Here is a 19,277-nt window from a genome sequence, read left to right on the forward strand (position 1 = left end):
GACAAATAAATTCTGTAAGAAATCACATGACTTTCAACATCATAATGTTTGGTATGAAATTATACTTGCTACAACAACAACCACCAAACAAAACAAAAAAAAACCAACCAAACAAACATAAACCAGAAAATGTGTAGTTGAAGACCTTACCTGTGGCATTGTTCACATTTTATTTACTAGTGTTATTTTACTTGCATAACTCTAGTAAATTCAAAAGAATAATTGCTAGTTTACCCTGGCCTAAGTGAAAGAAATTTTAAGTTGAGAGCTTAGACAAGCTACAACACCTTTGAAATACATGAAGACAAAGCTAGGTGCTTTCCCAATTCAGATTGAGACTTAATGTGCAAACCTTAAATAAATGCTGGTATCTGTCCAACCATCTCCAAGTTCCACTTGTTATCCTCATCACCTTTGCTAATAAGAACCGCTAGGATGAAGATGAAAACCTAAAAACAAATTTGCAAGCATTTTAGTTGAGAACCTCACAGAAATTGTGTATTTCTATCAAAAGGATGGGTAGTTAATAGCAAGTTTTAATTCTATTACGATGACAATATTCTATGGTTAATTATAATAGATCTTTAAACTGGACAGCATGTACAATTTTTTTTTTTAATTTCAACTTTAAGGAGGAGAACTTATTATAAATTGTAAATAGTGTAATGGAAAAAATACATTACAAGAATTATGTCCGAAATGGGTAATTATCTACAAGTTTTGCAGAAACTGTTCCTTTCACAGTGGGAGTTTCACCTGAATATAAACAGAGAGCATTTGATTATCTAAGTCATATCAAGTCCAAAGATGTGAATGATATTATGTTCGTGGTCTAGCAGATTATGGTCCGTTCCATCACCCGGTTTCTCTAGCAAGGTGGAAGGATGCACTTTACTGAAAACAGAACCATGAACCATTTGGTGATCGTAACACCATGGGGATGGTAGATGAACAAGGGTTCCTCAAAGAACAGTCATGCCCTACTATTCAAGATAAAAGTTTTGAGATTTTAAGTTCTCTTGTCTACTGGTGTGTCAACAATCCTGGGAGGAACAGAAACTGTAACATATGGAACTAAATAAGCTAAAAGATCAGAAATCAATTTCCTTTCTGTAAAATGCAAAGTGCTTTCATCAAGAGGCCCTGAAGTATATTATGTCCTGTATTATGTGGCTTTGGATTAAAATTATTGAATATATATTGAAAAAATAAAATAAAATATTGAATAAAATGAAAAATATTGAATATATGTATTCACATATATGAATATATTACCTACAACTGTAGGTAATATAGAAGAGAGGGGAAAAAAATTTTAAAAAACTCTGTCTCCCACATAACTAACAAAATTAAAACAAAACAAAAACCAGCATTTCAACACACTTCATGACAATGAGATTAGATGTTTTTAAGGGGTTGCATCCACATAAGGTCATAAAATGAAATATATCGCAGTTCCTGAGCAAACACAGTCTCATAGTTTCCATTTCCATTCAGAAAATTTACAGCCCTACTGTTATGGTTTGAGAAAACCCATAACAATTTATTGTCATTGAGCCAATTATTCTATCACCTGATGATCCCTCCCCCACCCAGAAAGGGGAATCAGGGAAAGCAAGGAAATACGAGGGTTGAAATATAAATGGATTTAATAGGATAAGACTAAATAATTAACAATAATACTAAAGAACCAGTATTAATCCTGATACTAATATTAAGATATATAAGAATTATACTCAGCCAATTGTATCAGTAGGAAGCTGTGCACTCCCAGCAATGGACTGCAAATGTTGGACATTGAGAGCGCAACGGCTTCGGAAGGGAAGGGCTCAGGGGTCCAGCACCAGCGCAAGGAGTTTCTCTGGACTGACGCCATCAAGGGAGAGAAACTACGCAGCAAACTTTCTAATTTATATCAAGTGTGATGTTCATGGTATGAAATAATCCTGCCGGCCAGCCTGGGTCAATGCCCAGGTCTCGCTCCTCCTGATCCTTGCATCTGGTGAGGCTTAAAAACACTGAGTCCTTGAAACCCACCTACCATAGCTGGCTATAAAGTAAATATTTTCACAAATTCAGACACTAGAGTCTTCCAAAAGTGGAGTTTTCCCCAGCATTAGAAGAGAACTCAGGTGTCACTCAACCCAAGACACCTACAAACCAAAATTTGTATGGAAAACTTCATTTTCAAGTTTAAATACAAGATTTGTGTTACATTAAACCATGGATAATACATATAGCCTGTATTATGTTACGAATATCCATTACAAATAAAAATTAAAATCAGTGAGTATTATATATGTTAAAACTAGTGTGACAACTCAAAATAGGACAAGCAGTCATACAACATGCTCCAGGTACAGTATATGTGGGCTATTTGAATATAGCCTGATTTTCTGATTATCTGAATATCCGTACATATCAGTTGCTTTTAATACACAGATTTATAAACAGGCAAACACAACATTAAAATTACAGGTATATTTAAATAGATTCCTGAAGGACTGAACTTTTAAATGCATAAAATACTGAGAAAACATTTTGTCAGAATAAATGAAAAAAAAATTAATCTAATTTTAAGCTGTAGCACACAAACATCTTTATAAATAACTGTTCCCATTTCCTGTCAATACTTTACACTCATATTCATTTTGTTGTGCTGTAGGATGTATAAGGAAGGCATTATAGTTCTCCTACAAGTAGACGTGTAGTATTGTAGTAATTATGGACTTATCTATATTTGCTCCACAAAAGCTAAAAAAATGGAGCTTTGTTCTATACTTTAAAAAGAAGGTAAAAGGAATATCTGTGCTTCTTTTTAGTATACCAATGTGGGCCTGCCATGCTTTTCTGCTAGCTTCGCTCTCCAACGCAGAGGATGCCACCCTGACACTTATTGAATAGAACTTTCACTAACTAATTTCTCTGAGACCAGCATATAACACTTAATTTGTCCAGAGGACAAGAAGAAGATGAAGACAGATCTATTTAAAAGAAAAAAAACCAACCTTTAAAACTTGTTTCATGTCTTGCTCTGTGTGGAAGGCGACATGGAATTTTGTTTTGTTCTACTTTGAGGGAAGTCTAACCTCTACTTGAATATTTGAAAATTAATTTTCATATGAAAATAAATAGAATTCTGTTAATAATATGCCCCGCTCTTTTAGGGTCATGTTATTCATGTTCATAGCTTGTCTCTCTAAACACAGAATCAGTTTCCATCTTCTCACTGGAATTCTTCCCTTAATGCATTTTAGTTGGAAGAATCAACAAAATTCTATGATTAGGAAACAAGGAGCTGTTTTCACTTTTTTCTATGATCTCACGATTCTTTGGAGCTTTATGAAGAAACTTGCAAGCCAGTTATTACACTGTGGAGGAAGCTTCTAAAATTGATAGTCTTATGAAACAACTTACATCAGAATCAAGCTGAAATAAAAACACCTGCTGCCTTTGGCACAGTAGCTGTTAGAAAGTTTGGTTTATATCTTGGTTGTAGGATGAAAGACAAATTTTGCTTCTACCTACATTTCACCATGAAGAAATGGCAGTGAGTGCTTTTCTATTGAAATAAATATTTAATCATGATTTAATAAGGCCAAGAGAGTTCAGCACCCTGCAGATAAAAGCTGTAGATACCCAAATAGCCACAGATTTTATTGGCTTGCGGACAGAGTTGATCGGCAAAAAACATAAGCATAGAAAAACGAGCAACAGTGTTTAGGACATTTACCTGCTTTTCCACATGCAGAATGTAAGATTATTAAATCCTAAATGACTATAACAATTTTGTTTTTAATTTTTGAGGGTCGTGGTACCTTTATTTAACAGATTAACATTCTTTAAAGGATTTTCCCATTATTCCACCCTTCTTAGGTAATAGTATTATTATTCAATTAACTCCCTCTCTGTATCTGGAGCTATTTTTAAACTGGGGGGGGAGGGAGGAGGAAGAGGAAAAAGAACCTTCATTCTATAGCAAAAAGATTCTTAATAGATCAATCTTTAACTTTTCAAAAACTGTCAACTGATTCCTCAGTTACAGTGTATAAATACTTTTCACCAGGAAAATTCTATTAAAGGGCACCTCAGTTTAACAGAGGAAGGTTTAAAAAAGTGTCTGTAAAAGTGATTATTCAAATTACCAAAGTATATAGTGGCTTGTTTATCAACTCAGGAGACAACGTCCTTCCAGAAATTCAATTGCAAGTTTGGTACTCTGGATAAAAATAAACACTTTTTTTTTTTTTCCTCCCCCAGCTCTCCTTCAGCTCGGGCTTTTTTGGTGGGTCTTTGTTTTTTCACTCAGGGAGGTCAGAGTCTGATTCCACCAATCAATTTCTTTCCCACTCTCCCTGATGCTCCTCAGCCTTTCTACTCCCTCTTTTAGCCCTGCCACCAGGCCGAGCAGATCATCCACCTGGTCGCACCTCACGCAGCTGTCACCTCTTCTACCACCCGCTGGCCCTGAGAGGTGAAGGCTTCCCCGGGAGCTCAGCCTGTACGGCCACGGCTGCTCTGGCACGCGCCGAAGAGGCGGGAAGCCGCGTCCCTCAGGCAGAGGCGGTGGCCGAGCTGCCCGTCCCGCGCGCCCTTCCCGCGCCAACTGCCGCGCCACGCCCTGGCCGCTCGCGCGCCCTGGGGCCGCCTTTTAAGGGGGTGGGTCTGGCCGGTGCCGCTGCCGCAGGCTCCGCGGGCTGTCCCGGCCTCGGAAGAACTCGGGAAAAGCCCCGTTTCACCGCGATCGCCCGGCTCCGCTGCCGACGTGCCAGCGCCGGAGCTGTTTGTCTCGGCGAGTGGCCGTCGGTGGCGGTTACGCCGCGTTTAAATCTGCCGCTGCCGCTGCAGGCCCCGTCCCCGCCTCGGCAGCCGCTGTGGCAGCGGGTCCCTGCTGCGGCCCGGGCTTGTCCCGGCCTCTGGAAAACTCGGGAAAAGCCCCGTTTAGCCGTGATCGCCCGGCTCCGGTGCTGGCACGTGCTACTATCCTTCTACTCTCCCTTTCTGCCCTATAGATTCATTCGTTCATCTCTGGAGATAGTCAACATCAGTAATTCGTAGTTAATCCCGTTTTCTTTAACCAATACCAGAGAATCAACAAAGAAACACGTGCTGAATTGCAGACATGCAAATAGACATTTTCATCCTGGAGGAGTACTCCCTATGCTTTAGGATTTTTCCAACCTAGAATTCCTACTGAGGAACAAAAATAATGTTTACTTTTGTTTCAAGCGTGCTAAGGAATTTAAGACTTAGTAAAGCAGATAAATAAAACAATTTGGTTAGGTAGCAGAGAAACTTAAGTGATCCTTCTCCCTGGGGAATAATTTCCACTTTTCTGCAAACTGTAAATAAAAGTACTAATCATGAAGTAACACATTCCATGGGACTGCCTAAGACAGATAAGCAACACAGGCAAAAAAAAAATATTTCATAATATGTTGGGGAAAAGTCTTTCTTGTATTAGAAAGGGACAACTTGATAAACATATCCCATAGTAATTATTAAATATAAATAAAAAGGATTTAATATTTTTATATCTTGACAAGATTAAAGGGGTTACTTACTAAATGAGTGGAAGATTGCACTTGATTTTGTCCTGGCACATATGAAAAGAAAGTCCTACGTCAAGTGCAATAAGAAAATTGGTTCTTTGTCTCAGGAATGTATAAGATACTAAAATACTTAACAACATAAAAGTAATTTCAGCTTAAAATCTGTCTTTGGGTTAAGGAACCTAAGATATAATGCATTCAGCTTAAGTCAGATGTTTACATGTTTTAACTGAAAATCATGACTAATTAAATTTTGTACTTTTTCATTTAATTTTAAAGGGTAGTTAAGGTTCTAATTCTGCACTTGTGAAAAATAACTTTTTTTTTTTTGCCTCAGCTAAGTAGAAGAACCATGCCTTAAATTGATTACATTTGCCCCCACACAACCCTTTTCACTGATGCTTCAAGATCATTTTGGAGCAGAAATCCCATTAAATTAAAAGTATTTGTACCTTACTTTTAAAAACCACCATTGTTAATCTGCATTTTTGAGTTGGAGCAACAAAAAAAAACCAACCCAAAACTCCACAACCAACCAGCCCAAAAAAATAAATAGAAAATGCATTTTCTGTATAGGGATTTTCCTTTGCTACATTATTACCATTTTGAGTTTTTAAAATGGAACTTTCTTTTAAACCAACCATGCTGAAGGACCAGAATTATGAAGAGCAACTTTCTCTCATTCTTGGCTTATTTAAGCTTAGTTCATTGTTTATTCTAAAACTTTAAATCTTTTCATCCGGGGGATTTGGATCATATAATCCACACTTGACTCCAGTTTTGGCTCAGAAAACTTTAATTTTGGGGTCAGATGAAAGAAATTAGAATTGACTGATAAAAATGATGTGAATGAGTAGCAATAAGTATTCTAACATCCAAGTAATTCTTCACATTTAAAACTTTTCTCAGAGAAAATATTGTATTTATCTTCCATTTAGCAGCAGATTTCCCTTTCAGATGTATAAAGGAATCCAATACAAAAGGCCTTTTTGCACAATTCTCAAATATAATTTGTTAAAGTAATAGTTTGATGGCAAGTTGACAATGCCTTAGAGAGCTTCAGAGTTAGTTCATTTACTGCCTTTGATTGCATTCCCCTAGAGTTTCAATGTAGAACAGAATAGCGGAACAGTTTGGAAGAAATCCATGTGGATCCAAAATAGGCAATTATTATCCAGTGTTTCTATTCGTATTAGATAAATTCAAGGACACGTCAGAATGAGCAAAGATACTTAATAAACTTCGATTATTATGTTACATAATTTCTTTGTGATGTAGTCACATTGTTTTTCCTATTGTTTTTTTTATTTTTGTTTTATTTTTATCTCATTTTCAGTTCTCTCTCTTCAGCTCCCTTCAATGATCTTTAAATGTTAAGTGAATTAAATGACAAATATTTTGTAGATTTTTCACACCACTGTAACACAGATCAGCTGACATTTTAAGCAGCTAGGGATATCCATGGCATATGGGACCCCACGTCACGTCCACTTTGCTTATGGCCAGAAAAAATGAACTTACTGGAACTGCTACAGAGGTTCTATATCCTTGGGGATTGTACCTGTGCAGTCAAAGTCTCTCAGAGGTGCAGTTCATTTGCTTCCAGGATTGTACAGCAAAAAGCAGGCTGTAGAGCAGCCAAGATGAGTCCCAGATTTGGATCTCCTTAACTTCAAAGAAGAAGCCATTAAAATACAACCATTTCCTTTTGCAATTGTGTTTCAAATGCATATTAAAAGGAAATTATATTTGCCCCAAGCCCCACTTCGATCTCATTTTAATTGACAGTCATTGTTTGTATTAAAGAGATGTATGCAGATAACGAAGTTACAGCCATGAAAGTCCCTAATGGAGATATGTTAAGACATAAAATGGGACTTACTTTAACTATCAGGGTCTTTTAATTTGTCTGGAGAACTAATAAATATTGTCTTCAGAGATGAGTTGAATCTATCTCAGACAAAATTGCACAGAGATTCAGTACATATTGAAATGTGCATTGGAGATGTATTTCAAGCACTGTGCCAGGAAAGAGACACCCAAGCAAAGAATAAAGAAATCTGGGGATTTATTGTTTTGGTTTGGGTTTAAGTAAGAAAATAGCGTAGATTTCTAACTGTAAATCTCTACTGTGAGGAAACACTATTATGTACACTATCATGTAGAAGAAGGGAATATCAGTGCAAACTACGGACAGGATTTGGACTGGACAAGAGAAGTGCAACCAAGTAGCTTAAAACACAGACAGAAAGTCTCCATTCAAAACCCTTAACTAACCATCAAGTCTCTTGGCCCTTGTAAGGATTAAAGGCACATACTCACTCTGACTCAGGGTTTTAGATGCCACTCCACTTTCACATACCCATAAAGCTCATACTTGTGATCCCTAAACCCCCTGAGTATTCTTTTCCTCAGCCCTTTATAATTGGATCAGCACACGCTGACTAAATCCATTTTACTGGTTCTTCAACAGTCTAATGTCAGCTGTACATCCTGAATCACATAAAATAGAGCAAAGAAGAGCAAACAGCATTCATCATTAATAATAAAAGATTAAGCTTTCAATCTTCACAAATACTTCAACAAAATCACTTGTGTTTATTAGAGATGGAAAACGTCAGGAGAGAAATTTATTAGAGATAGAACTGGCCTGACTGGTCCTGACTTCTGTTTTTGCAAAGAAATAAAACTACTTGCCTTTTTTTTTTTTAGTAAACAATACATTTTAATCTCTCTTTTTGGGAAATGGAAAAGCAGTTATAAACACACTGTAGTCACTCAGTTCTTACCTCCCTTCTCATGTCTGTCTTCTCTTAAGCTTTTTTTTTTTTTTGATGGATGTACAAAGTGGCATTTTAAAAGAACCCTTTTGGTCTTCAAACAGTACTGAGTTCCAAGTGACTGACATGAGCAAAATTAAAAATGGAAGTAGTGACTAAAGTATTTGCAATTATTTGACACCGGTTTTATACATCTGCTTAGTATGATACAGCTTTAAAGAAATTAGCTACAAGTCGTTTTCATAGACAACTTTAATTCTGACACTTTGAATATTTTTGTTTGAAATCTTAACATTTGAAATTACATCTTAGTATAATTATATTAAAGTAGAATTTTTATAAAAACATAATATTATTTTCTATGTTTAAAACAACACTGAACAAAACCTTAGCACAAAGAAACCATAAAAAAACTATCATTTTTCTCCATATAATTTTAGAGCCAAGATACTCAGATTTTCACAGTCTTTAACAAAAATGCAGGCAGGAGACTGCTGTTCTCTCCAAGGAACTTCTATAATGCAGATAACTTAGACGTGTTTTGTTACCTGGGATGTCCTATCTGTTTACTGACACCAAAGGGATTTTGAAACTCAGCAGTAGGTAAGTACAATTGGACATTTTAGAGCATTTAAAGATATCTTTTTGTTAAAGAAGAAATATTTTTGCATTCCTTTATCGGTTTTCTCTTAAATCAAACACAAGTTCCTTATCTTTAGTTTCAAGACTGTTTACTTTCCCTTTCTCACACACTCTAGTAATTGCATATCACTATTTGAAATCCTAACAAACAGACAAAAATATATTATTGATGATAATAATATGATGACATTATTAATAATGGTATTAGTAAATGTTCCATAAAAATACAGCAAGACATCTTAGGGTTTTCAATCACATTACTCTTTCTGTAATTAGAGCTGTTGCTACATTAAGACTACTTGATACAATACTGCGTTGGGTGTCCCATGGCAAAGCAGTGGCAGTGGAGGGCTGCAGAGGTGACTTCTGTGAGAAGAGACCGGGGGCTGCCCTGTGCCAGAGACAACTGGTTCTGCAACGGACCATCTTTGTTATAAGCACCCTTTAAGTATTGAAAGGCCATTGAAAGATGGTTGCCCAGACTCTGGTTTTGTATCATTAGCAAACATGCTGAGGGCATACCCTGCACCATCATCCAGAGCATTAATGAAGGTGTTAAACACCATTAGTTACTGGTCTCCAACTAGACTTCATGCCCCCGATTACTACCCTCTGGGCCTTGCTGATGCAGCCGCTCAAACAGAATCACAGAATGGTTCAGGTTGGAAGGGACCTTAAAGATCATTTAGTTCCAACCCCCCTGCCATGGCCAGGGACACCTTCCACTAGACCAGGCTGCTCAAAGCCCCATCCAGCCTGGCCTTGAACACTTCCAGGGATGGGGCAGCCACAGCTTCTCTGGGCAACCTGTGCCAGTGCCTCACCACCCTCACAGTAAAGAATTTCTTCCTGATACCCAATCTAAATCTACCCTCTTTCAGTTTGAGGCCGTTACCCCATGTCCTATCATTACAATTCCTGATAAAGAGTCCCTCCCCATCCTTCCTGTAGGCCCCCCCTACTGGGGAAACTGCCAATGGGCATGTTACCACCATATCTGAGTCTGCTTCATTGATACAAATTCAGCTGAGGCCCCCTTCATTGTGTCCTGCTGCACAAACTGCTGGGAACTGTGCCCTGGCGCTGGCTCTTACATAGGTCTCTTCCAAACACCAGCTAAAGGGTGCCTGACCCTCCCTAACCAGGGGGCAGTTGCAACAGAAGCTCCAGGCAACCTGGTCAAGGGCAGCTGATCATGTTTGTTAGAAGCTGCTAGAGCTTCCTCTGGCGCGCACCCACGTGGCTGCCCTTACCTCATCTTTACCTGGCAGCAGCAGGCACTTTCACATTTCTCAGGGGCTTCCCAGGCATTCCCCAGTGATCCTGGGCCTTGTCTCCAGAACATCCCGTACTGGACTCCAGAGATCGCTCTGCAAGCTGCTGTGTCTGTTGGCTGCCTCTGTTAGCTGAAAGCTATCAACTGAGATCACAGCTATTTTTATCAAAGTCTGTTTTGCCTGTGACAGTAATTGTTAAGTAATTTCTTGATTCTGTCTTGTCCCATGAGCTTTTTAATGCTATTTTCTCCTCCTGCTCTGCTGAAGATGAGGAGGGAGAGAACAGCTGGGTGGTTGTCTGGGCAAGATCAATCCACCATACATAGTTATCCCACTGGACCCTCCCATTTACGTTTTGATGCCTTGTTCTTTAGCTATAAATTTTTGTGAAGCAGAAAAGCTCTGTCTTTAATTGACATCATCCTCGTAACTGAGATCTTAATCCAATACTAGGCATCCTATAAATTGGGTTTTGCTCCTAATATCTTTGGACTTGAGGGCCTATGCAATCCCAGATTGCTGTACATTTTTCTGCACTGCACTTAATTGCTATTCACCTTCACCTTCATTTCCTAAACTAGAGACAGAATATCAGTCTGTGGATCTCTGGCAGCACTGACCAGAGAAAAGGCCAGGGAGCAAGCCTACTAGTGAAATACAGCTTGTGAATATGTTTTCATCAGCAGACTCTCAAACAAGGAAGTAAACTTGAACTTAACAAGCCTTATTACTGGACATAGAGAAAGGAAGAGAAAAATGTATATTAACTTCTCCAGTCAATTTGCACTAGCAAAATTGTTCTAACATAAATCACACTGCAGAACCACTGCAAGAATACACCCTGTCTCATACACAGAGAGAAAAGCTTGAGGAGACGCTTGGAAAGTATAATATACGCACACACACTTTTCTGGACAGTTGGTTTCATTTCTATTCTATAGTTTCAGGAAACCATACATCTATTCCAAATGACACCATTAACGAGGCAGTGCCCTTACTATACTCACATGTTCACTTCTTTAAGTGGAAAAAAAGCTCACACTTATTTAATAACTGGTCAGTTATTCAATAAGATCATCTTTATTCAATAAGGCCAACTGCATTTTCTTTATAAGTAAAGTACTTTTATACCATCTTTAATTTTAAAAGCAAGCTTTGAAAATGTATTGACATTTAAATTGAAAAGAATTTGATCCAAATGACATTTTCATAACTGTTAATAACAATAATAAAGAAAGATAAAACAAAGTTTACTTCAGCCTTATACATATTTTTTTCTAGTGATTTAGCAGCTCATTAACTAAAAGAGAAAGGATATTGATTTAATTTTAATAATTTTAGTTTCTTTCTTATAAATGATATGCAAGTCATACAGGAAAAAAAAAAGAAAAAAAATCAGTTCAGGTGCTGGCTTGCTCTTTAGAATAAGCTCACACATTCAAACATGCTGTACTTTTCTTGTATTTGTTGCTTTACTAAAACATCACAAAAGTTAGTGGTGTCAGAAGTCTGACATCTCATTTGTGACGTCATTTCTATTTTGAAATAACTAGCATATTTACATTGTTGATGTACAACAAGTCAGTTCTTCCAAGTTTCTTCATGTCTTTTTTTAATTACTACCATGGTATTTATAAAGACTTTTCTGGTGGGCATTATTTCAGTTCGTATAGGGAAAAGATAAAAATTTCTTACTGGATGGTATTGTTATCTCTATTTGTGCCACTATCATTACGCTGACTTTCCAAAATATCGTGAAAATTAAAGGTATAAATTTATCTTTGGGATTCATCATATTCAAGCTTTCCGTTTCACAGCGCATGGCAATCACACATGTAAATGTAATCAAGAAAGTTGAAATTGCTGGGAGGGGTAGTTACTAATTACATATAGACAAAATGCTTAAAATAAAAGAAAGAACTGACCCATCCTCTAAATTGAAAACAAAATTGAAAACAAAAAAATCTCTAACAACATTTTGATTTTCAGGATGTTATGTACAAATATAACTGTTTCTTCATTAATACAACAGGTTTCGTTGTTTTGTTTTTGTTTTTTTTTTTAATGGGGATGTACGTACAGAGGACTGACTCCCAATTCCTTTAGACTAAGGCATTCTGTTATCTTTAGTCTGAGCTGGGCTCCAGAAAGAATAAACATCTTGGCCAAAATTAAGCCCAATCTCTGACATCCAAGTATGAGTCTATAAGTAAAACCTATCCTTCATATCAGCATTGTGTTATTCTAATTTAGAGGTACAATACAGTATACATCGCAAAGTCTGAGCAAAGGTTTCTGCTTACAGACACTGGTGGAAATTTTAAAAAGTCAGTATGCCAGCTCTCTTTTAAATATGTTTGCAGCTTTTGTGACTGTACTTTTTTTCTTAAATGTACATTTATTAAATTCCAGTACAAACAGTTAACGCTTTAAAAAAATTATGTTTCTAATTTATGGATCTAAAGACATGCTTTGATTTATCCAAGTATTGAGTAAGCAATTCCTTAGAAATAGAAACCTTACTGTGTCTGAGTCCTAGAAGGTCTACTTAAAATTTTTATCATTGCCTTTCTGTAAATACATGTAATATTAGATGAGGATACTACCACTACTTAAACTGTAAATTGAATTCAGCACTATAAACTAGTTGTACATTTGCTAGACACTTGTCAGTTTTTAAAGACGCTATTAAGGACTAACAACAATTTAGATTATTTATATTGCCAATAATATATGATTTTTTGTGTTCTTAGGAACTTTCAGTAGTAGTGATGTTAGTGCACACTTTATCTAATATTGTAGCAACGATACGTTATATTAGTATCTTACAGTATATTCAGATACATTAAGATAGCGATTCTAAAGTTGAAGTTATGAACCGTGTTTAAATAGTATCTTTGTTATCACTATGTTGGCTGAGATATCCTCCTTAGCATACCTAATCCCTTCATTCTTCCAGAACTGCACACAAAAACTCTTCTGATCCATAATTATCTTAAGAAAGAAACCAGTCACACCACATTTTACAAGTTGCTTTAGAGAACTGGCAAATTTAGTCCCTATCTTTATTCATGTGGGGGTTAATGAGAATCTGGCATCAATTTAAGAATTAATACCTAATCAAGGAAGACACCTGAGGCTGAGTAACTAGCAGATGTTTCTTGAATTGGAACCTTAATGGCTCACCAATCAATAGAGTAACATAAGAGTATTTCTTCTGCAATTCCAGTCAAAGCAGATGTGTTTAAACACAAATATAAGTGTGTAATAATTAACTTATTCAGTGTGACTAGCAACAGTTATCAGCTCAAAGGACAGACAATACAAAAAATAAGGAAGTTTTCATAAAATATATGAATCCTAATCATCATTCAAAGTTAAATGTTTTCTGTCCTGATGAAAATACCTCTAAGTAAGTGCAAAGAATATAACTATTTACTATGATGTATAGCGTGATTACCTTGTTTCCTCACTGGCCAAACTACTAATTACTCTGCATTGTAAACTTTATCGATCTGACTGTAACTCATGTTATAAGATCTGCATCTTGAATGCAGTCAAAAAGGATTTTAAGGTTGGGGAGTAGGAGGATGAATAACAGCAATGGGATGCAAAAATGAAAATATGCCTTGTTTTCAGGAATTCTCAAGCAGTGCTTATTAGAATAGGAAATTTTGAGAAATTGCAGAAATCTGACTATGAATAGAAGCTTCTGTCTTAAATCTGCCCCCCCTGCCCCCTTAAGAAAGAAAAAAATCCAATGGGTTGTCCATAAGAACTTATGGGAAAAATTATATTTATGGGAAATTGGGAATGGGATTATTTTATTATTATTTTTATGGGAAAATAGAGTTTTTGGGAAATTATGGGAAATTATAATTATGGGAAATTATAATTATGGGAAAAATGAATGAAAAAATCATCTACATAATAATCTATATGATGTGGATTCAAGTTAAAATAATATGTGGTTTTCTACACGTTACTATGTTAAACAGTAAATGATGGTTCAGACTTGGTTTTCATCAGTGACAAAGTGCATGTAGAAATTATCAACACCAAATTTGGTTGAAAGGTTGGAGAAGGAAATTATACTAAATTAAAAGTTGTGAAGTACAGAAAATTGATAATACACTAAGGACTAGAATTTTTAAGGGGCTAAGGACTGCAAGTTTTAAAAATAAATATTAAAAAAAAAAAACAACCACAAAACAGAAATAGGGGATTATGTAGGTTTATAACTAAATTTAGATGATAATGATAATACAAAAAGATCGCTGTAGGTCCCTTCCAACTGGAACTATTCTGTTCTGTTCTGTTCTAATAGTCCTTCTTTATTGACTGATTAGGAAATGACTGGTTGACTGAGGAAAAATGCTGAACACAACAAAAAAGGAATAACACCTGAGTGTTTTAATGGAAGACAAAGCCTGAAGAAATGTTAATACTCTTTTACCTAGACTCTGCTGTTAGTCAAAAGAGTTCATAAGAACAGAATATTAGGACTAGATGAAGTAGAACAGTAATATCCTTGCTAAACCATCAGCTATCTGGAAGCATGAAATTTTTACTTTAAAAAGAATAAAACCAAACTTTTGAAGGGAATTGCATGGACAATAATCATGCAGATTTTTTAGAATTTCAGAAAAAAAAAGCATCTGTAATTCTGACAACTCCATGGGTAACAATAAATAAATAAAATACTGAGTAAAATAATTCTGTTGCTTAAACATAAGCATCTAGTTTCATCTGAGATGCCTTCAGATGTGAAACATCCTCACTGTTGTCTTAGACATGACACAGGACCTATGGGAAACCCATACACTGCTGGAGTGGCACCTGATGGCACCTGATGGCAAGGCAGAATACCCTTGTTGCCTTTTTTAGGCAACCAAATCCCACCTCTTCTGACAGTAGTGATGTCTCTAGAGAATGATCAATATAATCAAGGGAAGGAAGTTTAAAATGTTTTGCTGTTAGAAAACAAGAAGTCTGTCTAGAGAAAGAAAACTATCAATGATGAGAAGAAGAACATGAAGGGCAAAACTGGAAATACAGCAAGTAAACAACACAGAGCAGTAATAACTCCTCAAGATCTATAAGGCAAGTAAATTACCAATCAACAGACATTTGGTCAATCTGCTTTCTTAGGCATTCAGTGTCCTAAATGAAATGTGTTGATGATTAGAACTATGAAAAAATGGTATACTATTTTTTTTCTAAAAAAATACAAAGTAAAAAAATACTTTAAAAATACATCTTTCTAATTTAATTGCAAAATCTGAATTTTCCCTTAATCTATTATCTTTTAAAAAGTTAATCCAATATAAACTATTGTTTTAGCTACTATAGCTTCAGTTGTAATTAAAATTGGAAATCTGAAACTCTTCAGAAACGTGTTAATACTATGGAAGTGATTCAGAGAAAATAAAAAAGTCTAATAATCCCTTCTCTGTGCATTTTTCAAAATTCAAACTTCATAGGGTGTTTTTATTTAATGAGTAAAGAAAAAAAATTTGACCCAAACATTCTGCATACTGGGTAAGACACCTTCAAGAATGATATAAACTTTGAAGCAATGTGTTAAATTTAAGAGCTACAAGCAAGAAAAGAATAAGTGTAGTAATACCGGCCATTGTGAGTCTGTTTAATTTGTACGAATTGTCTTAATGAAAGAGTACACTTGTTTTCCTCTTTTACAGTATTGCAGCATTAGACAAGTAAACATTAACCTTTAAAAGAAAACAAGAAGTATTGATTTCATAGAACACATTAGGGTATTGTAAGGGATAATCTTAGGGAATTAAGTCAGAAAGTAATCCTTAAAACCCCAGAGACGTTAATTTTGATGAACTGTATCTCCTAATAATGAAAAAGGCATAGTGTATGGAGAAGAAATTTAAACACCAGAATGTAGTGTACTGACAGATGGTAAATTTATTTTTTCTGCATTCTAGCCATTTCACTCAGACATCTTTGTGATTCCACAGAAAGTCAGGAATACTAGGGGGATTTGAGCTGAAAACTTAGATATTCTTCCAGATAGTTTCTCTCAAGATGTGACTGTTCAGAGAGCAAGAACAAACTTACTGTTGTGAAACAACTGGACCAAGGACAACACCAGAGAACTCGTAAATCATCAGCCACATCAGGTAAAGTTCACATATGCAGAGGTGTTAATCTACCTAAATTGTTCTACTATGGGACCTAAGGCACCCATTTCCACTGGGACGTAAAATAGGAATTCGACACTTAAATATCTTTGTCCATAAGATCTTATACCTAGTCTTTATCTTAGCTGTTCTTATGTCCTATTAGTGCAAGTATAAGCAAAACAAAGGGAACTCCAAAAAATAATTGCTACTTACAAGATATCATTCCTTCTCTGAATAAACTGTATCATATTTAGGAAAGCAGAAGGCAAAAAAAATGATCTCTGATCAAATTGCATAACAGGAGTGAGGCTGAATTAAACTGTAACACAAACTGAGCTGATGTTCGTGGAGCAAGAACACTATCCTAAAATTTGATTTGAATGGATTAGGTATTAGATAACAAAAGAAAGTGTATTTCATGGCAAAAGTAAATTATTATGTATCAAAGCAGGAACAAATTAAACTGCTAGAGTTAGGTTTGTGTTAAAGATACTGATGCTTCTTAAAGAAGCAGCCACAAAGTCTGCACAAAACTTCTCTGTAGTGGACAGTAATTCATCGTTGAAGTTACATGAAACATTTTTAATTTAGTTGGCAAGAGAACAAAATTCAATTCACAAAAAAAGAATTAATTTTTTTTTATCAGAATATTTTTGTTTTGGGGGATTTTGTTTTATTCATTTTGGACCAAAAAAAACCCCCAACATTCTCCTCAAATAAAATATTTTGAGTTATTTCTAGTTTTCAAAATGTGAGTACAGAGAAGTTCAAAGAGAAAAGAGGTGGAAAACCAAAAAGAAACACATCTATGTCTCAAATACATGACTCAAAAAGTCCCCCCCTCAATTTTGATCTAGAATTTGATTAACTTTAGTCAAAAGTCATTATTATTTTTTGTTGAAACCATGAACAAAAGCTCCCATTTGAACAGGTAATTTTCCTAAAGTAATTGCTCAATTCTTAAATAATAAACAAGTTGTAATTTGTGATTTCTTTGTTAAGAATTTAAACAAATCAATGGTCTAAATTAATCTTCCATAATTCTATTTGATTCTAAATTAATTATTTATTATTGCTTGGTAAAGGCACCAGCTATTTAGATTTTGATACTTTTCGGTAAGTCTTTAGACTCCATTGAGCACCTTTAGATATTGAAAAGTCCTCCCCCTTTAAAAAAGATTTTTTAAAAAATTCTTTAGTCTCATATAAAGAGTAATTTAAATACAAAAAATATATGAAAGGAGTGATCATATAAAGATCCGTTAAAATGTCAGTATTTGCTCCTTTATACTGATTCTTTTAGAGAATTTTTAGAAGGATTTAGAAGAATTATGTCTTGAAAGAATATAACAGAGGGAATATCCACTAGAGCCTTTCAATTTTTGATGGTTCTGTCACACAGAACACAACAGAGAAAAGAGGAAGCAACCAGAGGGACAGAAATATGCTGAGAGAAGATTTTTGAGAGCTTGCTTACAGGACATCCCTTCATAATACAGGACTTTGAATAGTGAGAGGAATAATTTGAACTGTTTAAATACACTGAATGAAATGTAAGCACTCATGAAGAGTAAAAAAACCCAAAGACAAAATACTGCTATACTTCTGAAAAATCAAAGCCAATTGTGCGTTATTTGTTGTCTCTATTATACACTTGTTCCATAGCTGTACTTTGAGTACTTTTCACTGTTGTAACTGCTGTACAGAAATAGAAGGAGAAGGGTTCTTTGCTACAATTATTTTGGAAGGCAAACAAAGATGCAGAGTATCATAGAATCCTAAAATGGTTTGTGTTGGAAGGAACCTTTAAAGATCATCTAGTTCCAACCCCCCTGCCATGTGCAGGGACGCCTCCCACAAGACCGGGCTGCTCAAAGCCCCATCCAACCTGGCCTTGAACACTTCCAGGGATGGGGCCTCCACAATTTCCCTGGGCAACCTGTTCCAGTCTCTCACCACCCTCAGAATAAAGAATTTCTTCCTAATACCTCATCTGAATCTCCTCTCTCTCAGTTTAAAACCATTACCCCTTGTGAAAGGAAGGTGCCTTGATGGATTGTATTCTCACACAACAAATAAATGGTAAAAAATATAGAAGTACTCATGCTTCTTAATTTCTGCTCCAATGTCCTACGCATTAGACAAAACTGAGAAGAAACTATTGAGATTAATGCAGAATTACATATTACTGAATTTGATTGATGGGCCATTTTCCTGATAAAGCAACATTTCACATAAATATATTGATTTTGAAGTTGATTAAAATAATACAATCTAATTGTTTCATACCCTTGCTTCTTTTAAATAACTTTAAAATATTCTGTTTCAGCTTTTTATTTTGGTGTAATTCAGTTAGACTCTTAAAGTAATGCATTTCTACATTAATGTCATATGAGGGAAACACCAAATTACAAGAAAACTGGCAAACATTTTTCTGTGCTTTCAGAAGGAACTTTTAGAGGTTGTCTAATCATTATTTCATTATAGAAATTTTTGGGTTTGAAAAAAAGTAAAAAAAAAAAACATTTTTATCTGTTTAGAGTGAAAAAAGTGAAAGTAGTTACAGTCTCATTGAACATATTTCCAATTCTAGTTCTAGGCATCAAAATAGTGAAAAAATACGGAATTTTGGGGATGAATTATTTTATTTCTGAACTATCTCACTAATGACAGATGTGTAGATTTGGGACAGATGAAGTACTGATGTTAGGTTGGTTTTACCTCTTTTCATGTTTTCTAAAACATCATCCTGCCAACATTAATATACTAGGTCTTATATATGCATAATGCATTACAGCTTTAGATGGATAACTAGTATTAGTTATTCAACAGAAAGATACAGCTGTGGATTGTGGCTATGGAGGTAGGGTT

The sequence above is a fragment of the Rissa tridactyla genome, chromosome 5 (genome assembly GCF_028500815.1).
Source record: "Rissa tridactyla isolate bRisTri1 chromosome 5, bRisTri1.patW.cur.20221130, whole genome shotgun sequence".
In the NCBI taxonomy this organism is placed as follows: Eukaryota; Metazoa; Chordata; class Aves; order Charadriiformes; family Laridae; genus Rissa; species Rissa tridactyla.